General features: G+C 42.0%; 1 protein-coding gene and 1 pseudogene across 4 annotated transcripts in view; both read left to right on the top strand.

The window, feature by feature from the left end:
• Esrrg (estrogen related receptor gamma) overlaps window positions 1–27,820 on the top strand; it is a 606,145-nt gene that overhangs the window by 72,695 nt on the left and 505,630 nt on the right. The window lies entirely within an intron of this gene.
• Window positions 5,915–6,430, top strand: LOC101603181 (annotated as a pseudogene).

Here is a 27,820-nt window from a genome sequence, read left to right as displayed (position 1 = left end):
TTATGTGTCTGTGGCAAGTGCTTTGTCCACTGAACCCCCTTCCCAGCCACAGTTTCTGCTCTTTCTTTTACCTTAAAGGAAAATGAATGAAAATCCTGGCAGAGAACACTTAGATAGTAGAATAGGTACCCTCCCCCTTGAGTTCTATAGACTCTCTTTTCCCCAGGGATCTTGTAAATAAAAAATCAAGATAGATTCTGTGCTGTCTGATGTGTCTCGGGTGTGATCGTGTCTGACAGCAGCATGAATAATAACACTTTCATTCAGTCTCAGTGTGAACCAGGCTGAGAAAAGTCGCTTCCTTCACATGAGGTTCTTCTGCATTTGGATGCTGGCAACTTATGCTATACTGCATTGACTTCCCCCCTCCCAGGGTCTGATCTGGAGTGGAAAGATGAACAGGACGGTTATAGATTATCTCCTTCTTCACAAGAGAGTGCAGTCACGGAGCTAGTTCTTGCATCACTGATGTACACAGTTCTAAAATAAGCAGACTTTCAATTGAGTTTCAGAGAACATTTTGTCCTAACTTCTGATCTATAGCATACTTATTGCTGAAGTCAACATCCTAATGTTACCAAAAAGTAAAACCCTACATCATTTATTGATTTGTTCTTTGTTAAAGTGGCAACATGCCTTTTTGTTATGCCTCTCAGTAGAAGAGTTCACCTAGCTGGATTTTCAGTTTTCCTGTACTGTTTGGGTGAATGGTATGGACATGTGCTTGTCTGTCTGTGCAGGTGGCGGGTATAAAGTTAATGATTACAGTTAGCAAATGAATTCTGTAAATATGGAAAGTTTACCCAGACTCTATGGCAAGAACAAAAACTGGATTTACTTATAACACAATTTAATAGAGCTTAGCTTTGTAGACAGTTTGCTGAGTCTAAGACAGAAGCTATGAGAAAAATCTCTTTTGAGGGTTCTTTACCTGAGTCTCTAGCTATTGTGTGAACTCTTCCTGGAGAGACCCAAAGAGAACACAGTAACAATTCCACCACAGTCCAACCTAGAGAGCCAGTGGGCTTACTGTACTTAAGGAAGACGAGTGAGGAATGACCTGCGGGACTGTGAGTGCCTCCAAAGCCGCCACGTCACTAGTTCTTGCCCAGCAAGGATGACAACCTCCTACTCATAACTGCATGGGTGGAGACCCCTTCAATAACCTTCCGAGATCGATATCCTTTGACATTCCTGAGACCGTGTGAGGCTGAGGAAGAATTGTGTACAGCTGCCCAGGAGATACAGCAGAGAGAGGCTCAGCTCTCAGGAGGTCTCCCCATTGGATCCTTCTGTGAGAGAACATAGGCCCTATCTTGAGGGTCTCGTGCAAATAGTCATGGTTGCTTAGGTAGAGATGGTAATGGTAGACTATGAGAAATATGTGACAATGCAAGATTTCAAATCACATAATCCCCTTAATAAATCATGCCGGGGGTGATGGTGGTGACAGGGAGTAGATTTTGAGGTAGGAGGATGAAGACAATGACAGTAAATTAGACTTGAAGCACAACTTTGTTTTGCTGAATGTGATCAGAATTGGTAAGGCAGGTATGGAATTATTTTTGAGGATGGGGAGACAGTCTCCGTCACTAAGTTGTTGTTTTCTCAGGGTCACATATAAAATGGCTTGAGAAGTAAGACTTTAGCTTATGGGATTCAAAGCTCAGTGGAGATCAGTCCCACAACTTAAAATGGTTTGATGTTAAATGATATTTCAATTTTATGGCGGTGCAGAGAGGGTTTCCTCACAATCATCCTGTTTGCTCTCAGTTACATGAAATATTCAGTACATTACGAGAAAACAGGCCTTGTGGTAGATGATGATTTTATCAGTTATTCTCTCCTTGCTGTGAACAAATACTTGACCAGAAGCAAAGGGTGGGAGGAGGGAGTTTATTTCAGCGTACAGTTCCAGGTTTCAGACGACCACGGCAGCCAGAGCTGCTCACACTCCGTCCAACGTGAGGAAGCAGAGAAGGAGGAGTGCCACTGCTCAGCCAGCCTTCTTTGAACTTTATTTTAAAAGTGACTTCTTTTTTTTTTTTTTTTACTTTTAAAAATTCTTTATGCATTTGTTGGTGAGAGAGAAGCAGGTAGAGAGAAGGAGAGAGATAGTGGGCACAGAAGGACCTGCAGCCACTGAAAACAAACTCCAGACACATGTGCCACCTTGTGCACCTGGATTACTTGGGTCCTGGGGAATTGAAACTGGGTCCTTTGGCTTTGCGAGTAAGTGCCTTAACCACTAAGCTATCTCTGCAGCCCTAAATTTTTATTCACTTATTTGCGAGCACAGAGAGACAGAGAGAAGAGAGACAGATATAGAGAATGGGCATGCTTACAGGGAGCACCTTAACTGAACCATCTCTCCAGCCCAGGCTTTATTTATTTATTCATTTTTAGTATAGTTTGGGAACCTGACCCATGGAATGGTGCCCAGCTCAATTAAGCTAATCAAGATGTCCCTCTCGGGCAGACGTAGTCGGCTATTCTAGTCTAGGGTCCCCCCACAGGTGATTCTAGGTCCCATCAGGTTGACATTCAATACGAACCATCACGATCGTTTTGTCCAACTATAGGCCAGGGTGATTTTTGTAAGTCAAACAGGGTTCTTAGTGCTCAGGAAACATTTGTGAACCTCAACTTTTGGGCTTTTTTTTTTTTATTTTTAACAAAAAAATGTAAATGTACTGACTGAGAAGGATAGCTTACAAATCATTACATTTATCTAGGGGAATTTGTGAATAAGGGGAGGAGGCTAGATACACTCACATGGTCTGGGGGCCAATGCAGGAAGCTGAGCATGTGTGCAGAGCAAAAACATGAGGGGCCTTTCCAGGAAAATTGGAAAAGGGTTGGGGCTTGAAAAGAAAGCTAAAAGGTAGTGAGTAAGAAAAAAAGAAAATCCCTTCCCCTATTCCAGCGTCATGGAGAGCCCTGGCTGCTGGAGTGGGGGAAGGTCTTATTAGTGCAGGGAACCCAAGGTTCAGATGAATTGAGGTTAACAGTCACAAAGCAACAAAGAAGATGAAGGCCTGGCCCACCTATAAGCCCCCATTTATTGCTTACTGGGGTGGTCTTCACCCTCAGGTGAGTTCTGAAAGAGAGCTGATTGGTTTGGAGATGGGACTGGCCCCCCAAAAGGCCCTCATCCCTGTATAGAGGGGGCTGCTGCTGAGGGGTCAGATACTGAATTCCAGTTCTACTGACACAGGCAGTGTGGCATTTCTTTTGGTTCCTCCTTGGGCCCTCCCCTCGCTGATTATCTATATCAAATCAGAGCTACCTTGCTCCTATTTATTCCTCATTAGCATTTATGGTTAGGTTGGGCTAAGCTTTATATGGTAGTTTTCATGAATTAAATGCATTTTGGCATACAATATTGTCAACTTGTGATAGATTTACTGACAGGTCACCTCATCGTAACTTGAGGAACATATGTATATAAAAGAAGTATCTCAATAATGTAATAGTTGCTGTGAATAAATCTCCTACCTTCTTAGTCTACATAAGCTCCTATAATTCTTATCTCTATATGCCTTACTGTTTTTTAAATTTGAATTTTATTCAAATACTATCTCTACTCTCTTGCTTAGAATCTTTCATTCTCCTACCATTTTTTTTTTTTAACCTGTGCTAAGATCTATACTACTGGCCAAAATACAGCTCTCACCTCCAAGGAATAAAAACGTTATTCTTCCATTAAATATGCATGACCATAGCCTAGGATCACAAATTCAGGTTGCCTCCAAATACATTTCAATGTAGTAACAATTTCATAAAGTTTTAGGTTATGTAACAAAGTCATAAGTCAAGATACTTTTCAAATACATCTGGGGGTATATTAGATGAGCAGATTACAGCTAAGGGGAGGAATCTGCTACAGGCCTCAGATGTTTGGTAGCATTCTTAGTTTTTATGTTGGTGTGAGCTACTGCTCTTCTAACGTAATGCATCCCCAAAAGCATCACCCAGTGGTCATAGGAGTGTGACGTCAGACGCAGACAAGGTTATGAATGACTACTGAAGACACTAAAGGGAGCCCAAGTTAATTGCACTCTGAATCTACAACATCCCGACGCTTTTCCATCAGGAAGTTCCAGTCAGTCAGTCATCCTTGTAGAGTCTTTAGCAGAGGGACAACTTTGGGGGGAACTTCAGTTCACTCATAACTACTTGGACTTAATTAGACCTTTTGCAGTTAAGTTAAAAATCTTTTCTCTCTACCTCCCAAATTAGCCATAAGCAAGAGAGGGTGGGATCAACCAAGCCCCCTTCTATTTAGTACATTTATTCCCATTCTCTATTGAAATATAGTAAAAAAAATATCAAGGTGCCTAAAATGTTCAACTAGGCATGGTCACACATAATTAAGATTTTTAATTTAACTTATAGATCCTGTGTGGATACTTTCAGTGGGGGAGAACAATATAATAATATAATAATCATTTCTAATTTATAAGGTAAATGTTCACACAACAAAATGGCATAAACACATAAAACCAGGTAACAGAAAAACATCCTTCTATAAACCCTTCCAGTGAAATAACACAAGGAATCCCCATGCACATTGGAGCTAGGCTTCACTAAAATAAATGTACATGTCTGTGTATTTTGCTTCTTCCAAACTATGAATTTAATTTTTATTTAGGGTAGTGGAAAACCAAAGCATTACCATGGGGAGAATTTGCTTTTCCAGCAGGGGTCTGGATGATGTCTCTTAACAAATGCAAAATTTGACATTCATATAAAAGGGAACTAAACCAGACCAGTAAAGAGACAGCAGAAATTGACTGCAGCCAGAAACATACAAAGTAATGCAAACGCTCAGCCCCTGAACTCGGTTCAAAAATCGAGCTGCTGACTCTCCAGGGTCCCTTGCTGTGCTGGTGTGGGGGGTGGTACAGAGAGGCACTTGTCTTAAAGGAAACAGATGATTGGATTCGGTTCATAGGAAGATGAGTTTAGAGGAGGGTCATTCTTCATTATTTGCAGAGCAGATGATTCCATGGGATTGCTGCCTTTTTCTTTTTTTTTAAAGAATGTTTGGAAAGTATGCAGAATTCAATTGCTTTGGGGATGTAATGAATGTCTGGGGAATGAGAGTCCTGAGATACAGCAGATTTGGGAATGATGAGATTTTAGTTTGGAAATCTTGTATCTTGTTTGATCATATACCCAACACTCTAAGAGAGTAGTAAAGGTTGAACAGAAGTAAAAGAAAGAAGAATAAGTAAACCCAGTGGAAGTCCAAGGAAACCTAGCTGCTCCTCTTCTTAAAATGTATTTATTTGGTGTGCATGTCCATGTGCACATGTGCATGTGGGGGTTTGTGTGTGTGTGAACACAGGAACAGGTGTGCCACAGCATGGATGTGGAGGTCAGAGGATAGCGTTTGAGTTGTACCTCATCTTCCCCCTCATTTGAGTCAGGGTTCACCCTCTATACCCAAGCTTCCAGGTACTTCTCCTGTCTCGCCTCCCTCCTTGTAGGTGTCCTGGGATTATTGAATCCTGCCAGCTTCTGGCTTTCATGTGGGTCCTCAGGATCCAAATTCAGGTTCTCAGACTCCCATGCCAAACATTTATCCACAGAGCCATCATTCCATCCCCAAACACTCCTCTTTTAATATAGATGCGTCTTCTCATCACCTCAGTGTTCTCTTAAAAACACTAAAGTGAGGGGCTGGGAAAATGCCGTAGTGGTTAAGGCAGTTTCCTGCAAAGCCAAAGGACCCATGTTAGATTCCCCAGGACCAATGTAAGCCAGATGCACAAGGAAGCACATGCTCTGGAGTTCGTTTGCAGTGGCTGGAGGCCTTGATGTGCTCATTCTCTCTCTCTCTCTCTCTCTCTCTCTCTAATAAATAAAAATATTTTTTAAAAAAACCTTAAATGATCGCCATCTTCCCTCCGTCCTGGCCGCTGCCATCGCCCTGAAGGTCGAGCTGTGCAGTTTCAGCGGGTACAAGATCTACGCCAGACACAGGCGGCACTATGCCAGGCCCGACGGCAAGGTTTTCCAGTTTATTAATGCAAAATGCGAGTCAGCATTCCATTCCAAGAAGAATCCTCGACAGATAAATTGGACTGTCCTCTACAGAAGAAAGCACAAAAAGGGAAAGTCAGAGGAAATTCAGAAGAAGAGAACCCGGTGTGCAGACAAGTTCCAGAGGACCATCACTAGGGCATCTCTTGCTGACATCATGGCCAAGAGGAACCAGAAACCGGAAGTCAGGAAGGCCCAGTGAGAGCAGGCTATCAGGGCTGCCAAGGAAGCAAAAAAAAGCAAAGCAGGCATCAAAGAAGACAGCGATGGCTGCTGCTAAGGCTCCCACAAAGGCAGCACCTAAGCAAAAGATGGTGAAGCCTGTGAAGGTTTCTGCTCCCAGAGTTGGTGGAAAACGGTAATTGGTAGATCAGATTTTTAAATAAATGTCCATCTATAACTGTAAAAAAAAAAAAAATACCCTTAAATGAGGACGGGTTAGATGGCTTAGCAGTTAATTACACTTTCTGCAAAGCATGAGATCCTAAGGGAACTGGCTGAGACCACCGTGGTTTCAGTCTCTTGATCCCATGAAGAGTTGAGCATGGCCACGCATGACTGTCACCCAGTCTCGTAACCTGGGAGCATTGTACATTTGTGGCCCTCAAGCTGCAAAATCAGTAAAGAAGCTCTAGCTCAAAATAAGACTTGATAGAAGAACAATGGCGTGAGAAACTACATTCTGCTCTGTACTCACACCACATTCCGCTACGCTGTACTCACACCACATTCCGCTACGCTGTACTCACACCACATTCCGCTACGCTGTACTCACACCACATTCCGCTACGCTGTACTCACACCACATTCTGCTACGCTGTACTCACACCACATTCCGCTACGCTGTACTCACACCACATTCCGCTACGCTGTACTCACACCACATTCCTCTACGCTGTACTCACACCACATTCCTCTACGCTGTACTCACACCACATTCCACTACGCTGTACTCACACCACATTCCACTACGCTGTACTCACACCACATTCCACTACGCTGTACTCACACCACATTCCTCTACGCTGTACTCACACCACATTCCACTACGCTGTACTCACACCACATTCCACTACGCTGTACTCACACCACATTCCACTACGCTGTACTCACACCACATTCCACTACGCTGTACTCACACCACATTCCTCTACGCTGTACTCACACCACATTCCTCTATGCTGTACTCATGCCACATTCCACTACACTGTACTCACACATGTACACACATTATACTATGCTGTATTCACACATGTACACACCACATTGCACTACACTGTATATATAGATAACACATTCACTACGCTGTACTCACACATGTAGATACAACATTACACATATACATACAAGCAAAAAAAAAGTCTTTAAAATGAATCAATCCCAGGCTAGAGTTCACGTACTTCCCAAGAGCATGGCTTATACTAGTTGAGAATTTCTTTAGGAAGACAGTTCAGTGCTTTCTATTTCTGTCAGTTTCCTTACCTGTGTGGTTTTGCAGGGGCCCAGTATTATGGGGCAGTGGGATGAACAACAAATGAGAGAAAATAGTTCCAAAAAGCACCAGTCTTAGCAGAAAGTTAGCAATACATATTATTCAGAACAGTAGAGAACAGAACAGAAACAATTGCAGGTTCTGATTGGAATGTTAGAAAAGAGTCACCGAACGGTTTCCCATTAACTCTGGAACACTTAGACTATTTTTAAAATATCCCACAAATCTTTGCCTGACAAAAGAAGAGTATGAAATAAAGCTTTAGTCTCTGCTATGACAGCTATTTCCATGGCAACCTGCCTGTCAATCAACACCCACTTCATCGAGCTTCAGAAAACACCCCCAGAAATAAATGTCAAAAGTCTTATGCAGGTTCCAAATTTAAATCAAACTTTAAATTAAAATAAGAACCCACAGTAGTCACAAAATGTAGGTTTTATTTTGGGAAGAGGGGAGAGTGGGTAAAAACCAAAGGCCAAAGGAATTCTCCAAGCAGATGTCTGAAAGAAACAAAGGAAGAATGCTCGGCCCCAAGCAGCCAGCCGACATAACTGGCCAATCACTGCCCACCTGAAGAAGCACCTGCTGTCAGTCAGCTGCACCATGTGTACTGATTGTTGGCTCTGCCCTGATTTCTTCTCCATCGTTATCATTTCCTGTTCACCCTTTCTTCCCCTCTGGAAGACTAATGACTGAGCCCCTCTCTTTCGTGGTAAGAGATGAGGAGATGAGTTGAAATGCTAGATTTCAGAATGGTGGACCAATGTACCTGATCAGTGATTCAGAGAGGTGGCATTCTAGAAATAGTAATAGACCCTTCTGACAGTGAAAATGACCTCATGTTCTATTTAATGTTTGTGTTGTTAATGGATGCTCTATGAAATTAGCTCTTCACAATTTTCACTAAAGAAGAAAATGCACATCAACATCACATCATGCTTTAGGAGTAAAGCGTATGAATGTGCTCTGTCTGTCTGTGATCCCCAAAATTTCTAGCATAGAAGCATTTAAAAGACCTATAGTTTATGTGAGATATGGGGCCCTTGTGCACAAGAAAGCTAGAACATATTGTTAACTTATTAAAATGTCAATGGACAAGAAAGAAAAGGGTTTACTCTTTCACACCATCCTTTCCCAAGTTTAGGTTAATGGTCATTCAATATGATGTCTGTTCTTAAACCTTTATGTTTTTTTTTTTTTCCCTCTTAATGAGTGCATTCTTCAGGTATTACTTTGGCACCATAGCTCTGTATCTGCTTGTACGGTGAACTTGCTAGTGATCACCTTAGCTGTTTATTTCTCCTAATGTGTAACATTGAAAGCTGGTGATCATCCTACCTACAGGTGCCATTGTAAACCTACTATTACTGGTTTATTTTTTTTTTGTTGTTGTTGTTGTTGTGACCAAATATAGAACCAGAAACAATTTAAAGGGTGGAAGAATTTATCTTGGTTCACAGTTTCTTGGGATTCAGGCTATCATAGCCAGGAAGGCATCACAGCAGGCAGCTTCAGATTGTCAGAGACAAGCAGCTTGGACTTCTCACTGCCTCACATCTTGGCAGAACATGGAACAGAGATGAGATAGGGAAAAATGTGCTCACCCCTCAGTGACCATTGGCGTCTTCCAGCTAGGCCTTATCTCCTGGAGGTTATATAACCTCCCAAAGCTGCTTCATTAGCTGGAGACCAAGTATTCAAACATATGAACCAGAGTATATTTTCCATCCAAATTATTACCCACTGCCAAAAACATGCTGGAATCCTGATCTCCAGAACCTCAGAATGTGAGGTTATTTGAAGGATGAAGTCTTTTTGAGATAACCACATTGAAATGAACTCATTAGGGTGGCTCTAGTCCAGTATAGATGACATCCTTGTAACAAGGTAAAAGTTGGATGAGGCACAGGTGCACACTGAGTGAAGACAACATGAAGAGACTCAGAAAGAGGAGAGCCACTGGCCAGCCTCAGAAAAGGTGTGCAGCAGGTTCTTTCCTTATATCCCCGTGTGCACCAACCCCACCAACATCTTGATCTGGAGCTTCCGAGGCCCTGAACTAAGATCACACATTTCTCTTGTCTAAGCTACCCATACAGTTCTCACCGTCCCATGAAATTGCTAGAAATGAAAAGGGCATAATGAGGTAGTATTTTGTAATCATAGCATCTATGATGTTGGCCTGAAAAGCTCCTGGCTAAATGTAGCTACTGAAGGGAAGGTGGGCTGAAGGTGAAGTTGGGGCATGCATCCCAATGATCTGTAGAAAGAAGGAAAGAGAGAAGGTTGTGGTGGTTTGGTTCAGGTGTCTCCCATAAACTTACATGTTCTAAACATTCGATCCCTAGCTGATGGCAGCTTGAGAATTGGAATGGTGTTGGAGGGGGGCTTATGGGTGCTATTGCCTCTGCTCATGCCATGTTTACCCTGGCATCATGGAGCTTACCCCTCAAGTCTAAGCCAAAATAATCCCTTCCTTCCCACAAGCTGATTTGGTCAGGGTGCTTTGTGCCAGCCACACAAAGGAGACTGCGAGAAAGGTCCCCATTCTCTCCATTCTCCTTAATCTAACTTAGTCTCCAGACTTGGCTTCTGAATTTCTTTCTGTCTGAAACCCATGTGAAGGATGTCCAATATACTCAGGCTAGAAACTGGTTTACAATTGCTATCAAGTTAGACCGTATTCGTCACTATTTCCAAGAGAATAACTTGTTTAATAAGCTTCTTTTTCCTCAAATTTCATGCATCAGAGGCTTGGTGCCTCTCTGGTCTTATCAGCACTTTTATTATTTATATAAGAAGATATTGATTGTACCACTATGGGCATAAACATTTTAAGTTTTAGTAAATTCTTTAGGAAAGTAAATTCTTAAATACTCTGGAGATAGATAGGTTTCTCAGAAAGTTGCCCTGAAACCTCTTATGGCCAGCTACTAGAAAAAAGAGAGCTCTAGAATTAATGAGAACATAATAAAATTCAAGAAGCTACTTATATCATTTGCATGGACCCCTGCAAAATTTCATTTATAAGTTCATGTTTAATCCTTCAATTTCATGAGTTTCATTCACTTCAAAACAGGGATATGTCTTTGGTTTTAATGGTGACTAGGGCTTCAAAGAATTAGGTAGTTATGAGGGAAAATAAGAAGTTAGGACAAGGCTAGCTAGGAAAAATGTATCAATTTTAGAGACATGAGCAGTCCAAATGAGTGACTTATTCAGAAGTGATCAAAAGCTGGAAGAGAAAGAAGGGAAGATAAGAGTCACAGGACCAGAGGAGAAAATTTCTGACCAAAGTGAGCACTCAGGGATCACAGAGTAATACCAGGAGGATTGAGATGAGGAGCTCGATTGTGCAGTGCTCACAGAGAGGGCCTATGTGCATGTGGGGCACGGGGTCCACAGTGAGGACCTGAGTGTGTGGGGTATACGGTACCTCTTGCAGTATCAACACAGAGAGGGCCTATGTGCATGTGGGGTACGGGGTCCACAGTGAGGACCTGAGTGTGTGGGGTATACGGTACCTCTTGCAGTATCAACACAGAGAGGCCTATGTGCATGTGGGGTACGGGGTCCGCAGTGAGGACCTGAGTGTATGATGTGTGGGGTAATCACAGTGAAGACTTAAAAACCAATCCCCGAACCAAGAGAGTAAACAGTACCTCTAAACGGAAATGGAGAGTAAGGATTTCTGGCTTCCTTGGGAGAATATCTAGTGAATGTGGAAAGTCAGTGCATTCAGGACTCAGCACTAGGGAGTGGACTGTTATGCCATGGTTCACCACACACATCCCCTGTTCACTCTAAACCAGTGCAATCATTCTGCTTACTACACAGTTCCCCACATGCACAACTCAGATGTATTCTGAGGAATGCTAGCTTTACTTCCTGGCACTGGAGTGCCCACCTGAAAACCCATGGATTGAATACCAGGTAAGTCTTACTTCGTTTGGGAATTCCTTTGTGATTGCAAACAAAACCCGAATTCAGGAGCATCGGTTGGATGCCCGGTTTTCATCATTACACTCACAGGCTTCCCTCAGTGGCAGTCAGAGAATGAGTTGTTTGCTCAGTAAAGTATGCAGCTGGGAAGTGAGTTTTTATATACGGCTTTGCACGTATGTAGATATTTGCATAGCAAGGGGATTGTATGGTCCTGTGAGCTGAAGGCACCCGGTGGGTAACCTTGGAATCCTCAAAATATCTAATTATCTAATGTGGCTTGTTGGAATTTACAGGCCACCACCCACTAATATGTTAGCCTTTTAGTGTTGGCATGTGTCAACCAAAGAGCAAAGGCATTTTCAGATCTAATCTTCCTTGAATGATGGGTAAAGAGCTAAGGAATTGATCTTTTAGAGAAGAGAATCAAATTTCTCTGCCTTCTTTCCTTTCCAACCTTGGTTTCCCAGTCCACACATCTAGTTTAATGCTCTTTCCCAAGGTCATTGATTCCTTGACCTTTGGCTGGCTTATATGAAGTCTCTCAGCTTCTTTAACCATTCAGTGAGTGAGGGGTTTTGTTTTGTTTTCCTCCACAAGGTAAATTTTGGTGTGAAGTTCTCTCCCCACCTATCATTTGGGACCTTTGAGCGAAAAGATAGCCTTTGACAAGGCTCAGTTCTTTATGAAGATCACATTTAGTACCTTGCCTGATGGGTGTAACAAATGCAGGAGAACTCATTTGTACAAATTTCCTGTCACAGGATAAAGTACACCCCAAGTCACAAAGTCAGAGCTAGCTGCCTTGCTTCCAGGGCTTTTACGAATCAGCTGGGCTTTGAGCTGTTTTGGCTTCAAGGGTGGTTGCTTCTCTCTCTCTCTCCCCCTCTGTCTCTCTCTCTCTTTCATTCCAGCTATATTTGGGACTGCTTTTGTCCTTTGCTGGAATATCGTTTTCAAGAATGTGATTAACAGTCATTTTCAGATGCTGATATTGACTTTCCCTCGCCTAGGAGGCACAGCGTGCAAGAGTAGGCAAGCATCAAAATAATGCGAAAGGGTATGGTTATTCATCGGAAACTGTGCTAATGACTACATCTGCCCATCTCCATTTGGACTGGCTGGGGTCATCCCTTAGTTTTCTGATTTGCTGATGTTTACCCCTACAGTGAAATTTCTTCATTTTTGTACCCCATACATACAAAGTCCCTGTGGTTGGTCTGATGTTTGTGTTTGGAGTGTAAGTGAGAACAATTTAAAATTTAGGAACCGTGCTCCATGGGATCTGCTCATGGGATGCATGGATACAGAGAGCTGCCATTCAGAGTGTTCATTAAACAACTCTCAGGCCTAAAGCATTCTTGCCAGACATCACTGAGCAGTAGACGCAGAACTGGCTCAGGAGCAGGGTATCACAGAACAATTGACATTTTTATTTTTATTTTTTCCAGTCAGATAAGATAGCATGTTTGTTTCAATTCCCTAGCATCCCTAGTATTCCACATCTCTGGATTTTGGGGACTTGAGAAATTTAAGCCCCAAAGCCAGTGACTTGAGCTTGCCAAAGAGTTTTGTTTATCCTATGAAACTGACTTTTTCAAAGAGCAGTTTTTTTGAGCTTAGTCTTTAAAGGTATAAATCAAGCAACAGACAAGGTCCTCCCATGGCCCTTCATTGTGCTCTCTGCTCTATGAGAGGAAAGCCGTCATCTTGCAGAGTTTAGAGAGAGTCAGTAGTCCTAAGCAGGAGGCATTCTAGCAACAAGGAAGCAAGATGAAGTTACAGGCAAGGAAATGAAAGTGACATAAAATGTTTATTCAATAAAAGAGGCGTGCTAACTTCTTCCAGGCAAGGGTCTGACATATGCAAGAATAATCCTTCTGAGCCGGGTGTGGTGGCGCACACCTTTAATCCCAGGACTCGGGAGGCAGAGGTCGGAGGATCGCCATGAGTTCGAGGCCACCCTGAGAATACATAGTGAATTTCAGGTCAGCCTGGGCTAGAGTGAGATCCTACCTCGGAAAAAAAAAATAATAATAATCCTTCTGAATGTTCAAACATCAGGTGATAGGGAAACTTGACCACTGACGACTCCTGGGAAAGTTCTAGAAAGTTACTTCTTGAGTTTCTGAGCCCTGCAAAATATAGACCTGGCTTCTGGTGAGAAGGTGTTTATTCAGCCAGCAGTTAATTGGAGAATGGTGGTCCATTTAAATAAGTCTGTTTACCAAGAAGAAGGAGAAATTAGTCTCCATTCAGCCATAGTGTAATGCCTTAGAGATGTGGACTTAATTGGTAAATTGAGAGCCACTGTCCCTGATTAATAAAATCAGACCTTTGAAATTTCTGGAGGTAGAAGTTAGGATGCTACTCCACAGGGCAACTTGTCAGAGACAGCTGTGATGCTTAATTCATTATGTTTTACTACTCTCTACTCCCTATTCCAGAAGTTCTCACTGTTGCTGGCAGCATCAGCCTAGAGTACTCCTTTCCTCACCATCCTAATAAATCAGATGTTTCCTGAGTTCCTTCTAGGAAATCGTCCCCTGGTAACTGACATTGACACCCATCACTGCAGACCAGGGCTGGAGTTCAGGTGCCACACTGGTCAGCTTTGGAGCCTTGCGCGGTCTCTCACCCCTCCATCCCACATGACAAGGACACAGACACGGTTGTGAGGCTCAAAGGAGCCAGAATGTGCGGTGACTTCAGACGTGAAGGGCGGCATGTGTGTTTCAGTGGGCTTGCGGTGTCAGGAGCTATTTTGAGTATCTTTTGGCCCAGTGGGTTTGAAGAGGTTGTATGGGACTAGAGACTGTGCAAAAAATGTGGGATCTCTGACTTCTTGAAAGTAATTTCTTCTTTATATCATGACTTGTTTTGGATACACCATGGCTCACTTAATACCTTACTTCCTTTCACTTGATCCAACTTAATCCCATGATTGGCCTGGGTCATTTTTTTGTCTTATTTACCACTGACACTCTTGTCCTTGGAAGAGTGTTTGGCATATAAGGAATACTTGGTGTTTATACACTGAATGGACACTTTCCAGGAGGAAGGAAAGAAAGGAGGGAGGAAAAAAGAGAGAGGAGGAAGGGAGGCTGTAAGTCCAAGTTAGAACTACTTTGATGCATAAAATGCCTAGATTCATCCAAAACATTAGTCTAGGAGGAAAAGAAGAGGAAGAATTTTATGGATAAGACCCTGATAAACATATTTATAAGACTGGAGTTTTTGCTTCCTCATCATCCTAAAGGAAGTCATAAATGGCTTCTGACAATCTTTACTGATACTTCTAGGCCTTGAGCTGAACTGAAGATAAAGGTAATCAGATGGCACATAGCACTATTCCAGAGTTAGCTATGAAAATGCCACTGGACCACTGTTTCTTTCTTTTGCCTTCCTTTCCTTTGGAAGGCAGCAAGCATCAAAGCTGGCCAGTTAATAGTTACATGACAATGTAGGAAAAGATCTTGAAATATTTTACACTGAAATTCTGTTATTCTTCCTTTCCTTTCCAATTTCTCTAATTCCTGTTCTTTCACAATTTCCAGGAGGAATTAAGTTGTCACATCCATTTTTTTACTGTTTTTAGGTAGTGGTACATTCTATTATATTGTGTCTGCTATATTGCAGTACATTGTATGTACTGATATATGGTGTGATAAAATATTCCTTATTCTCTTCTAGTTAGCATCTAATGGCTTTAATCTCTGTCTCTCATTTCTGAAGTCTTCATTGTTCTTTTAAAGATCTAAGGAAAAATCCCTAATAGATCATTCTAAGGATTAAATCCCACAAAATTAAAACTGCTATTATAAGCCTTAAACTGGTGATAGCTTTCAAGTGCACATGGAGAAGCTAGCCTTCATCATTCACGGCAATAAATAAAATATTACTCAGTTAAACATTCCACTGACAGAAGTTCAGTGTACTAATTAGCTAAAGTCAACTCTTGCCATTTAAGCAAGATCCAAATTATCTAGCAATACCAGCTACACATAGCCTGCGATACTTAACAGAGTTGTCTGAGGAAGATAGTCTAAAGGAGAATAAACTCAGCTGAGATGTGGCTCATTGGTGGAGCTGGTTTCTATCCCTAACATACAAGGAGAGAACCAACCAAAGCTGTTTCAAAAAGCCAACAATTAATCATGAATAGTTTCATTAATAGGGCAATTTTAAGTTATAAATATATATATATATATATATTAGCAATTATTCAGATAAACATATCAACAACAACTAAATGAAGACTGTCAGTTTATTTATATTTTATGAGAGAGAAAATGAAAGAGAATGGGCAGACCAGGGTCTCTAGCCACTCCAAATGAACTCCCTATACATGTGCCACTTTGTGTATCTGGCTGACATGGGTTCTGAGAATTGAACCTGAGTCTTTAGGCTTTATAGGCAAGCACCTTAACCACTAAGCAATCTCTCCAACCTAAGGTTATCAGAGCTTCGAATCTAGTTTTCAACATTGATTCAATTGTTTTTTTTTTTTACCTTTTAATATTTTTCAGTAATTTATACATTAATTTTTGGCAATGATGCATTACTTTGACTATAGTATTAGTTCTTTTCTCATGGTTGGGACAAAAAATATCTAGCCAGAAGTAATTCAGGGAAGAAAAGAAGGAAGGAAAGAAGGAAGGAAGGAAGGGAGGAAGGAAGGAAAGAAGGACGGAAAGAAGGAAAGGAGGGAGGGAGACTGTAAGGGAAGAAGGGAGGCAGGCATGAAGGAAAGAGTTTATCTTGTCTTACAGGTCTAGAGAGTAGTGTCCTTCATGGTGGAGAAAGCATGGCAGGCACAGAAAGCCTACATCACCTCACTGCATCAGCAGGGAGGAAGGAGAGAGAGAGAGAGAGAGAGAGAAAGAGAGAGAGAGAGAGAGAGAGAGGGAGGGAGGGAGGGAGACAGAGAGGGAGAGAGAGAGAGACCAATATGGCCAGGCTATAACACCGCAAAGTCTGTCTCCCACTGACACACCTCCTCCAGCAAGGCTCTACTCCTTGAAGGAACATTGCCGGCTGGGTATATGGAAAGTTGTTGATTTTAAGGTAGTGCTACAGTGTTCTTTTCTTTTCTTTATGGTCAGAAGGACTGTTTAAGGATCCACTGTCATGTTGCCATACAAATAGATGAGTCTATAGGGAGGGGCAACAGCTTTATGTTCATAGCATCACAACTATTAAGCCCATGTTTTTTCAGTGCTGAGGACTGTACACAGGGCCTTGTGCTTGCTAGGCAAGCACTCATCCACGGACCTAAATACCCAAAGTCACTGACCACATTTTTGAGAGTATGTATGTAGGACTGGAGAGATGGCTTAGCAGTGAAGATGTTTGCCTGCAAAGCCTAAGAACTGATGTTCAACTCCCCATGTCCCACAGAAGCCAAATATACAGCGTGACACCAGTGCAGAGGTTGTACACACACACAAGCCTGCACAGGTGTCTGCCATTTGATTGCAGTGCTTGGAGGCCCTGGAAAATTCTCTCTCTTTCTCTCATAAATAAGAAGTAAAATAAAACACAAAAAATAATATGTATGCAATTCTCTGTCTTCAAAGATCTTTCAAACTGTATACTCAGCTACGTGAGTTAAACACAGCTTCTTGATTTTAGAATTGTAACAATCAGTTCTATCCCTAATTATTACTGCTTGCTTCACTGAAAACAGCTGTAATGCAGTTGGGGTAAAATATCCATTAATTAGGCCATCACAACTTACAGAATACACATGATTGGTTCTGAAGTTTACAAGTTAAAAGCATGAAAGATTACTTTTCCTATCTACTAGCATAAGCCATGTGACTTAGTCATACATACAAAAAAGAAGACTGGAAGGTATCCCATCCCTGGCATTGAAAATTTTCTAGTAACAATCTATGGCTCTGAGTGTTCCATTATCCATAAAAGTAGGTTTCCATAAGATTTATTTATATCCTCTTAGATTTTGATTAGCCCTCCATCCACCTTTCCTTTACTCAATCTCTTCCCCTGACCTGACTTAGGCCTTTTCACCCCATTAATATATTCTTCTACTTACATATATACAATACCATCCTATTAAGTACCCCTCCCCAAAACTTTACAGGCCATTGCCAAGGCCCTTGATTTCCAACTAGGAATAGATGGTAAGACCCTATTGCTGAAGACTACATATACTTGGGCTGCAAGGCCACTTTGAAATCCTGCTGGAACTGAGATGAAAAACTCCTCCATGTAGACCAGCTGACAGAAAGCTAGAAGAAGCCGTTCTGCAGTTCAATGGGAGAGAGAGAAATCACCAGTGAAGATACTCAACAGTGAACACTGAAAGCCTTATATTTGGCCAGCCAGGCCAAATGAGCCAACAGATGTAATAGTAGCACATCTGTCATGGTGGAAACCAACTGCCCTCTAATTGGATTGGAGGCCTGGTCCATGGGAGGGAATATATCCCTGATACTGAAAACCTACAACAGGAGTATTCACGAGACCTAGGGTTGTAATGTTTGTTGCTGTCTTGTAAAATGTATATACTATGCTCATCAAACTGCCCAATAAACACTTCTCATCTGTTCATACCTATATATTAATGCTACTCCCACTTTTGGTAGAGAACCTTCTCTTTTCAGATGGCAGTGACCTTGGGAAGACTCAGAAGGCATCATGGTGCTGGGAAGAAGTGACAGAGGAGTGCTCAGCACTGAAATATCTCTATCACACCTTCCAAGGCTCAGGGTCCATTGTGAAAGAGGTGGCAGAAAGAATGTAAGAGCCAAAGGAAGGGCAGGACTCCTTACAATGTGCTCCCCCAGACACAAAATGGCCTGGATATCCATGACCTTACATTGCCAAACAGTACCTATACAAGATCATCATAGTAGGACAGAACCTTCCCTTTGCAGGTGGCAGAGACCTTGGGATGACTCAGAAGTCACCATGGTGCTGAGCAGAAATGACAGAGGAGTGCTTAGCACTGAAATATCTCCATCACTCCTTCCAAGGATCAGGGTCCATTGCGGAAGAGGTGGTAGGAAGAATATAAGAGCCAAAGAAAGAGAAGGACTCCTTGCAGTGTGTGCCTGGATATCCATGACCTCACAGTACCTGACACTATCTATACAAGACCATCATAATAGGAAGAAAAGATCATGACATCAAAATAAAAGGGAGACTAATTGAGAGGGGGAGGGGATATGATGGAGAGTGGAGTTTCAAAGGGGAAAGTGGGGAGAGGGAGGGAATTACTATGGAATATTGTTTACAATTATGGAAGTTATCAATAAAAAACTAAATAAATAAAATAAAAGAAGAAGACTGAATTTTGACATAGACAGTGGTGGATTTTTAAGGTACTACTACAGTGTTTTCTTCCATTATGGTCAGAAGAGCTGTTTAAGGACCCCCTGTCATATTCTATTTAATGTAATTAAGGAGGATTTGTGGTGTTGTAATGAATAGAAGTACTTCCTCCTTGATATACTTTGAGAGGAAAATATTTCTGAACTAGTTTTAGCCATTACCTGATCTGTTTAGCAGTAACCAGTGCCCCAAGAGTTTCCTCTCTTTTGTGGTATACTGCATGAATTTGCATGGATGTGTGTAGTGAGTGTGGTTTGGTGCTTATATGTATAGTGTACCTGTGTGTGCACACATGCATTCCATGTGCTCACTTAGGAAGCTAAAAGAGAATGTCAGGTGTCCTCGTCTATCATTCTAAATATATATATATATATATTTGAGATAGACTCACTGAATCCAGAGCTGTCATATCTTTGGTCAGACTAGGTGACCAGTAAGCCCCACTGATTCTCTTTACTCCACCCCTGCCCCTCAGGATTGAGGTTAGATGTGCCTTCTTACGTGGGTGCTTGGGATTGAACTCAGACCCTCATGCTTTCATAGTAAGTGCTCTTACACATTGATCCATCTTCCCAGATCTAAAGGAAAGAATTATTAACGACGGTATAGGGCGACACCTGTGTTGTCTTTTTCTATACAGGCAAGAATGGCGTCATCCCCTTCACCCTTCACCCTTCACCCTTGGTATTTATAAAGGTATTTATAAAGGTCCTCCAAAAGCCCTGATCAAGTTCTGCAGGAAACTTCCTGTCGTTCAGAAATCAGCAGTAATTCCATCCCGGAACTTTTGAGGGTTAGCATTGAATAAGGCACAGAATGAAAGGAAGAGCATTTTGCTGAAGTGTGTTAAAGGGGGTAGGTTGGTATTATGGAAAGGGGGAAATTAATCAAACCATTTCTGTACACATTAGGCAAATTATTCATTCAGAGTTAAGAAGCAGCTTGGGAGTGTTAAAGCATAGGGTGCCTGCATTCACTTTATGATGGTCTTAGCTTATGACCTGATATCATTTTTATTTCTCTATTAAATCAAGATATATCTCATTGAGCTGCCATCCCCTATGACATGGAATGGTTCGCTGTGGTGTGTGTAACTAGACCTGTCCCTGATGGGATGAAATGGTGGTTCTGTTTTTTTCCATGTACTGAGGGTAGACAGCTGGGGTCCTCTTGGCTGTGGGCTCCGCTGAGTGGGTACAATATGGAGCTGAGTATAAAATAGCTTTTATGGGTTGAATCTGTGTCCCCCAAAAGCACTGAAGTCCTGACACCCAATACCTCACAAAGTGACTTTAGGTGGATTATAGATAATCACATTAAAATGTGGTCATAAGGGAAAATTTTAATTAAGTATGACTGGCATAAGAGATGCTCATATGAGTACTTGGTCTCCAGTTGGTGATGCTGCTTTGTGAAGTTGTAGAACTTTTAGGAGGTGGAACCTCAGAAAATATGTCACTTGAGTCAGGCCATGCGATTTTACAGCTCGATTCCACTTCCTGCCCATCCTCTGCATCGGGGCTGCGCACAGTGCTGACCGTGTGCATCTCACTCCTGTCACCACGCTCTCCCTGCCGCAGCGGACCATCACCCTCCCTAAACTGTGAGCCAGAATAAGCCTTTGCTTCTTTTATTAAAATATTTTATATCTATTTGTTTATTTGACAGAGAAAGAGGGAGAGAGAGTGAAAGAATGGATGTGGCCTCCAGCCACTGCGAGCAAGCTCCAGATGCATGCCCCTCCTTATGCATCTGGCTAACGTGGGTCCTGGGGAATCAAATCTGGATCCTTTGGCTTTGTAGGCAAATGCCTTAACCACTAAGCCATCCCTCCAGCCCCAACTTTTCCTTCTTTAAATTGCTTTGTCAGGTGTTTTGTCACTGCAATGAGAAAAGTAACTAATACACTGTATATAGCATTTGTGTGTGTGTGTGTGTGTGTGTGTGTGTGTAGATTATGTGTGTGGTGTGTAGTAAATGCACATGTGTGTGCAGATGTACATACCCCGTGAGCATGCCTTGGAGGCCAGAAGAGAATGCGAGGTATGACCTTATCACTCAACAACATATCTCTTTCCTTGAGGTGCTGTCTTTCCCTCAACGTCACGCTGCTGTCTATTGGTGATCCCAGTGATCCTCATGTCTGCATCCCTTGTAGGGGGAACTATTGGTCACAGCTTGCTTTCTACATGGGCCTTGGGGAGTCAAAATTGGCAATCTCTGAACAGAGAGGCCCTCATGCTTAAGTGGCAAGTGCTCTTAACCTCTGACCTATCTCTCCAGCCCTCATATCTTTATAAAACATGGGAAAGAAGGGTATCACATGAAGATTGAAGGTATGCTTCCATAAACCACAAAACTCCAAAGACTGTTAGCAAGCACCTAAAAGTGAGGAAGGAGGCCAGAGCACCTTCTCCTTTAGAGCCTGGTAAGGGCACTATGCTTGCCAACATTATGATCTTGATCTGAAGCCACCAGAACTGGGCCACATTTCTGAGGCTTAAGCCACTCAGTGTGCAGCCCTTTCCCCACAGCCATGGCAAACAAATGCAGAGACATATGTAATGAGGCCAGCTCGAGACAGGGACCCACCTCACCTACTTTACACGAGAAGCAACTGAGGTGTGGGTGAATTTGGATGGGGTGGATTCTGCTCAAGCAAAAAATAACGAGTCAGCCATGTTTCTGTGGAATGCTACTCATTAATGCTCTGCTAAGAGTGAGGTGCCATGCTGCAAACTCACCGTGGATAGTTTGTGTTAATCAGAACCGAGGCTTAATGAGTTTCCACCTATGAAGGTAGATGAGGACATTGTCTCTTTACTGAAGGAGTAACTTGGGCAGTTTGTCATAATAGTAGCACAGACACTGGAAAGGAGCCTGTCAACATGTCTTAGAATCAACCCAAGCTTCCTAGTCATCTCTCTCTTTTTCTCTATACTTTAAAGCACATTTCTTCTCACAAGCTATGAATCATCTACTTAAAGCCCATTTACTGAATTATTCATTCTATAATTGAATATAGAGTGAATATAGATATTTGTAAGCCATGGATAGGATAAAATACCAGATCTTTTTCTTTTTATTAGTTTTTAAGTAGATAGAATGTTACTTCTTAGACTAGGAAGGAAAAAAAAAAACACAGGGTTTTGGAATTAGATGGTCTTGTCTATCCTCTTAAATACCTAGTCATGGAGAACTTGGCTTGTTAACTTCTGAAACTCCATCATGTCATCTTCCTAACGGATAAAAGAGTACTTTATGGATTTATTGTAATTGTAAGATAATGTGTAGGGAGTTTGAGCATAGGTCCTAACAGAGATGTATTTTATAACTAGTCTCTCCCCCTGCCTCTCTCTTTCTCGTTGTCTCTTTGTCTACATTTTAGGCAAATGTATATTTATTAATTCTCTAGTATAGGCAACTTTGTCTATGGGGCATTTTCTGGCCCAAATGATTAACAGTTTTATGTGGACTGATTCTTATGAAAAGAGACAGTATTATGCCCCTTATTCTTTATCTGAGTCCCCTAATAGATAACAATCTTACAAGGTTCAGATAGTTATCTATCAATGAACCCCTTGGCAGTGCTCAATGCCACATGTCCTCCAGGGCTATACTCAGGTCTCATTGTTTTTGGCAGTACTGCCAGGATTCCTAGCAGAGTCCTACAGTTACATTTCTGGGTTTTGCAAGCGGCTACTGCTGAGGGAAGGCCCAACCCTAATGACCTCCAAGTCTGCTGAGACCTTCTCACTTATACCTCTACCCCATAGCCTCTCCATTTTGGCACACATTGGTGTCAACCACAGCATATCCCTAAGTGATCATAAGTATCAGGTCCATGACACACATGGTCCTTTCAGTAGGATGCATAGAAAGAGATGGTACCTTAGCTCTGGCCTATAGCTCATGAATTAATGAGCTATGTAAACATGAGTGTCCACCTTTGCTTATTTTTTTCTGTAATCTACTTCAAAGGCTGAATTTCACCAAGGTTCTCTTAAAGATCATTTGTACTTTACAGCAAATTTATATAAAATCAAAATATATTTTATATTTTTCTTGTCTAATACTTTGGGGTTAATGGGAGCTATAAATGTATTTCATGCTATATGAAGGAATACTTCTTATCATTTTTGGAAGTAGAGTGATTATGAGTATGTTAAAATATGCACATTGATAAAACTAAAGTCATTGAAAACTTATTTTTAATTGTGACAGTAAAAAATAACAAAATATCTGTAAAATCCTAAATTATGCAAGAATAATCAGACATTTGAGAAACGCCTACATAAACCATATAACTTTTGAAAATGTATTTGTACTAATAACACCCAATGAAATGAGCATGGTATTATAAAATAATAAGAATGTAGTTGGGCAGGAGAGAAGGCTGAGAAGTTAAGGCACTTGCCTGCAAAGCCTAGCGACTGGGTTTGATTCCCCAAGACCCACATGCAGCCAGATGCAGCCGTGCATGCATGGGGAGTTCATTTGCAGCACCTGGAGGCCCTCTCTTGTTTTTTTTTTTCTCTCTCTCTCATTGCAAAATGATGATAACAAACAAAAAATTTTAAAAAGAATGAAATTGTCCCACATTGATGGCAGAGAACACTGATGGGGTGGAGAAAAAGAATGCTGCTATATAGCTAAAAAAGCTCTGTTCCATTTTGTTTAGGTGACTTTTTTTGTGACGAGTATATGCAGCATTTGTGTGTGGATGCACATGCACGCGTAGGCCAGAGGAAGACAGTGGGTGCCCTTCTGTAGCATTCTACCTCTTCATTTTCCTGGAGCTCTGGGTGCCCCAGTGTCAGAGGAAATCTACTCAGCCCTGCAAATGGGTAGTCTCTAAGGTTGTCTGAAGGTTAATTGGGTCCAGAAAAAGTCATAAAAGCATTTGGGTTTCTTGGCTATCTCATGGACTCCCTTAAATTGGCTCACGCTGTAGAGCAGAGGAGGATACTACTGATTGTAAAATGTGTTTAGACTTCCTCTATTCTTACTCTAAGCTCCTTCCCATACACAATCATCAAAACTAGGAAAGATGGCCCCAGTGCGAAAGCAAACTAAGTCTCCCTTCATTCATATTAAGTGATGAGCTAAAATGTGTAGCCCAGACAGAAACTAGCAAAGGGTATCCATTACAGAAAACAAAAAAATCCAGGACATTTATTCCAACCTTGGGGTTCAGTAGGGCTCTGCAGCTACAGTATATGCCTCAAAGGTCTCCCCTCATGGGTAATGGGAGGCTGATCAGTTGATGGACATACCTCCAGCAGAAAGAGGCTCACCTGAAACTGCCTACCTGTACACAGAGCTGCAGAATGAAGTGAGGCAGCTGGTCCCTATCTGCAGGAGTCCCCTGCCTGTGACGTCTCTTCAGGGCCACCTCAAGGAGCTCTCAAGAGGCCAAGTGTTTTGGTGTTATCTAGAGAGGTTCATTATACCTAGGGAATCAATTTAGAATGACTTTAATGGGATCAGCAGCCAAACTGCTGGATACCCAATGACAAAAAGAATTTAAAGTGCCCTGTATATATTAAGCCCTTCTCTCTTTAATTATGTCTGTCTTTAATATTCTACTGTTAGCCTCTTTAATGTTTTTCTTCTCCACATTTTTGGCATTTTTATGATTTTCAGTTCCACTCTAAATGGGCACATGTCATAATGTCATCTAATTCTATTGAGAAAAAAAAATCACCCATTTCCTGTGGCTTTTGGCAAACTGCACTATTACTTTTCATTCTGGCATTTTTCCCCCCCTCATATTATGTACTGTGTGTAATAGAAAGTAAAATACTGCTTTCACTATGAAAAAGAGATGTAACGCTTTCTTCCTTTGTGATCTGAGGGCCATAGCTGGTGTGTCTTGTCATGTTTCTTTTTTCAAGTTTATAATCTTTTTTTATGTATTTTAGAGAGAGAGAGAGAGAGAGAGAGAGAGAGAGAGAGAGAGAGGGAGGGAGGGGGAGGCAGATAGAGGTGTGAGAGAGAATGGACACACCAGGGTATTTAGTCACTGCAAACAAACTCCAGATGCATGCACCACCTTGTGCATGTGGCTTATGTGGGTCCTGAGGAATTGAACCTGGGTCCTTTGGCTTTGCAGGTAAGTGCCTTAACTTCTAAGCCATCTCTCTGCCCCTCTTGTCATATTTCTCACTTGTAAAGCAGTATCTGTCCCACTGAGATTACTCAGTAAATGTTAGTTGAATGAGTAAATCATATTAGTAGTCATGTTACTTTTTTTCTGTTTTTTTGAGGTAGGGTCTCACTCTAGCTCAGGCTGTCCCGGAATTCACTATAGAGTCTCAGGGTGGCCTAGAACTCATGGCGATCCTCCTACCTCTGTCTCCCAAGTGCTGGGATTAAAGGTGTGTGCCACCACACCCGGCTTCAGTCACGTTACTTTGAACATTAATACATTGGGTTTCCTCTTCCTTTCCTGGGATGAAGGCATTTTTGTAGTATAGTAAATATACAACATGGTTCATGCAAATTGTTGTCTAAATATTTTTAGCCCCTAGATATTTCTTGGTGTTTTTCTTCTACACATTCATTCTTTCATCTAATCAACTATCAAAGTAAAGGGTCTGTTTTTGTAAATTCCTCTGCATGCAATGTGTTGTAGTCAGCTTCAAGTTGCTGGGATGAACCTCCAGACCAGACTCACTTTACAGGAGGAAGGGATTTAGTGACACTTACAGATCCAGGGGAAGTTCCATAATTTTGAAAAAGAGAAAACCCACCACCAAAAGCAACACCAAAAACCAAACAGCAGGAAACCCAGGCAGAACTCCAGATCCAGCCCCAAACACACCTTAGGGCTGGACCTTAGGTTCTGCCCACAAGACACCTCCTTCAGCTAGGTGGCTGGAGATCCAGGTAATAAGCTTGAATAAAACTCCTGAATCTATTGGTTGACATCCATTCAAACTACCACACAATCTATATGCATTTCCTTCTCGTCTTTTTCTCGCCTGCTCTTCCCCACTTCCCTTCCTCTGGTTGATCTACATTCCTACCTATCTTCTTATCTACTTTCTCTTCTTGTCTGACTTTGTTCATTCTTTCCTTTCACCTTCATTTCTGTCCCTCAGTGCTTACTGTTTTTACCTGTTGGCCTCTGCACATTTACTTGGTACACACTCTCTACAAAATGCACCGTTGCCTTATCTTCTTCCTTTCTCTTCCTTCTCTGTGAAGTCCAAAGAAGCAGAGACACATGGAGACAGGAGATAACCATCCAGCCTCCCTTGTTTCAATCAGAGCACCAATCCAGTCCTTTACCATCAGAGAAGCCCATACCTCCAAGCAGGAAATAAACTTCTCATTTAATCAGTTTTAAATGAAATCTCTCAGGCTGGAGAGATTGCTCAGTGGTTAAGGCTCTTGCTTGCAAAGCTTAACAGTCAAAGTTCAATTACTCTGTACCCACATAAAGCTGGGTACACAAAGTGGCACATGCTTTGGAATTTATTTGTAGTAGCTAGAATTCCTGGCATGCCCATTCTCTCTATGTGTCTATCACTGCTCACAAATAAATTTAAAAAAAGTTGAGTAGTTAGAGAGAAAACAAAACAAAACAACAAACTCTCCCAAGAGCCATGGCCTAAGTTTCCTTAATGATCCACCGGCTGAATCCTGGACATCAGTGGAGACCCCAGTCCCCTTTACCCTTCTCTTTTTTCTGCTTCTCATGCAAAGAGTCATGACAGCAAAGCAAGTAGCCATGAAGTTAGGAAATAAGACTTGTTTATGATAGAACCAAGAGGATAGGACTCCTGAGATAGAGGAAATGTTGTAAGCTGTTCTTCAAATTATGACCTCACCTATTTGTTTGCATTGTTAGACTCTAAATGCCATGCTAGGGATGGGATTTGACAGTGGGTATGTTAGCTCAGCTTCTAGTAGAGACAGGATACCTTTGCATGGTGATGAGTGACATGACAGGGCATCAGCTCCATACCCAAGCTACAACTGGGAAGAATAGGAAGGAAATGGTCCTTGAAACAAATGAGGGGTTGGAAGGGAAAGAATGCAAGAGGATGAGAAGCAGGGCCGTGGATGCTGTCTTCTGAGCACAGTACTCAGCTGCCTTCAAGGACTCACAGCACATGGAGTTTATTGACCACAATTGAGCAGCCAGTCAATATTTCTTCATAGATGATGGTGGGGCCCATGTGACTGACTCCACATGTCCCACAGCAAACAGTGGAAACTGATGATTCCTGGGAAAGGGGAACCCACGTCCTTTAGTGGGACTTTCATGCAGTTACTAGGGTGTATTATCCACTCTCTAGGAAATGCTCTTCAGTCCATGGTCCTGCAAGTGACCCTAATTTAAATCAGTGGGCCAAACAATAAAACCTGCAAGGCGTGGAAGTAGGATGCGTTCTAATGAGAAGAAGGGTTCTAGTGGGAGCAGGAAGGGGTAAAAGGCCACTGAATGCATTGTATACACGAGTGAAGTTGTCAAAAGAGCTTGGGAAAATCCAAAATATACGTATTGTAAAAAAATAAGATTAGTATCCGCAGTTAATTTCCAAGTAACTGGGGAATATGGTGAGGGCAGATCCCTCCAAACACCTGGCAGTGGAAGCCTCCTATTTATAGGAAGGACAGAAACAGAGGTCAGAGGGGGAAATACAGAGGTGTGATTTGCTTAGCTCAGGAGCATGGACCTCAGCCTGCTTATGAGAGGGCTTTAAGTAGGAGAGGCACATTTGGGGAGATACTGAGGTAATATATTGAGAATGGCTAAACTCACAGACAAGGTGACAGCTAGGAGGCTAGTAAGGAATAGCGGTGGGTGAAGGTGCTGGTCTTTCTTAGGAGGATTGGTAGGGTGATGACACAAAGAAGGTACATGAAGAAGAGGGAAGCCCAGGCCACACTGCTGTATTGGATGCATGAAAGGAAGCGGGAGGATGGGACCAAGCCTGGCATTGTGTCTCCTGGGTTCAGTGT

This window comes from Jaculus jaculus, chromosome 1 (genome assembly GCF_020740685.1).
Source record: "Jaculus jaculus isolate mJacJac1 chromosome 1, mJacJac1.mat.Y.cur, whole genome shotgun sequence".
NCBI classification, from domain to species: domain Eukaryota; kingdom Metazoa; phylum Chordata; class Mammalia; order Rodentia; family Dipodidae; genus Jaculus; species Jaculus jaculus.
Note: the sequence above shows the minus strand (reverse complement) of the source record. Positions and strands in the feature narration are given on the sequence as shown.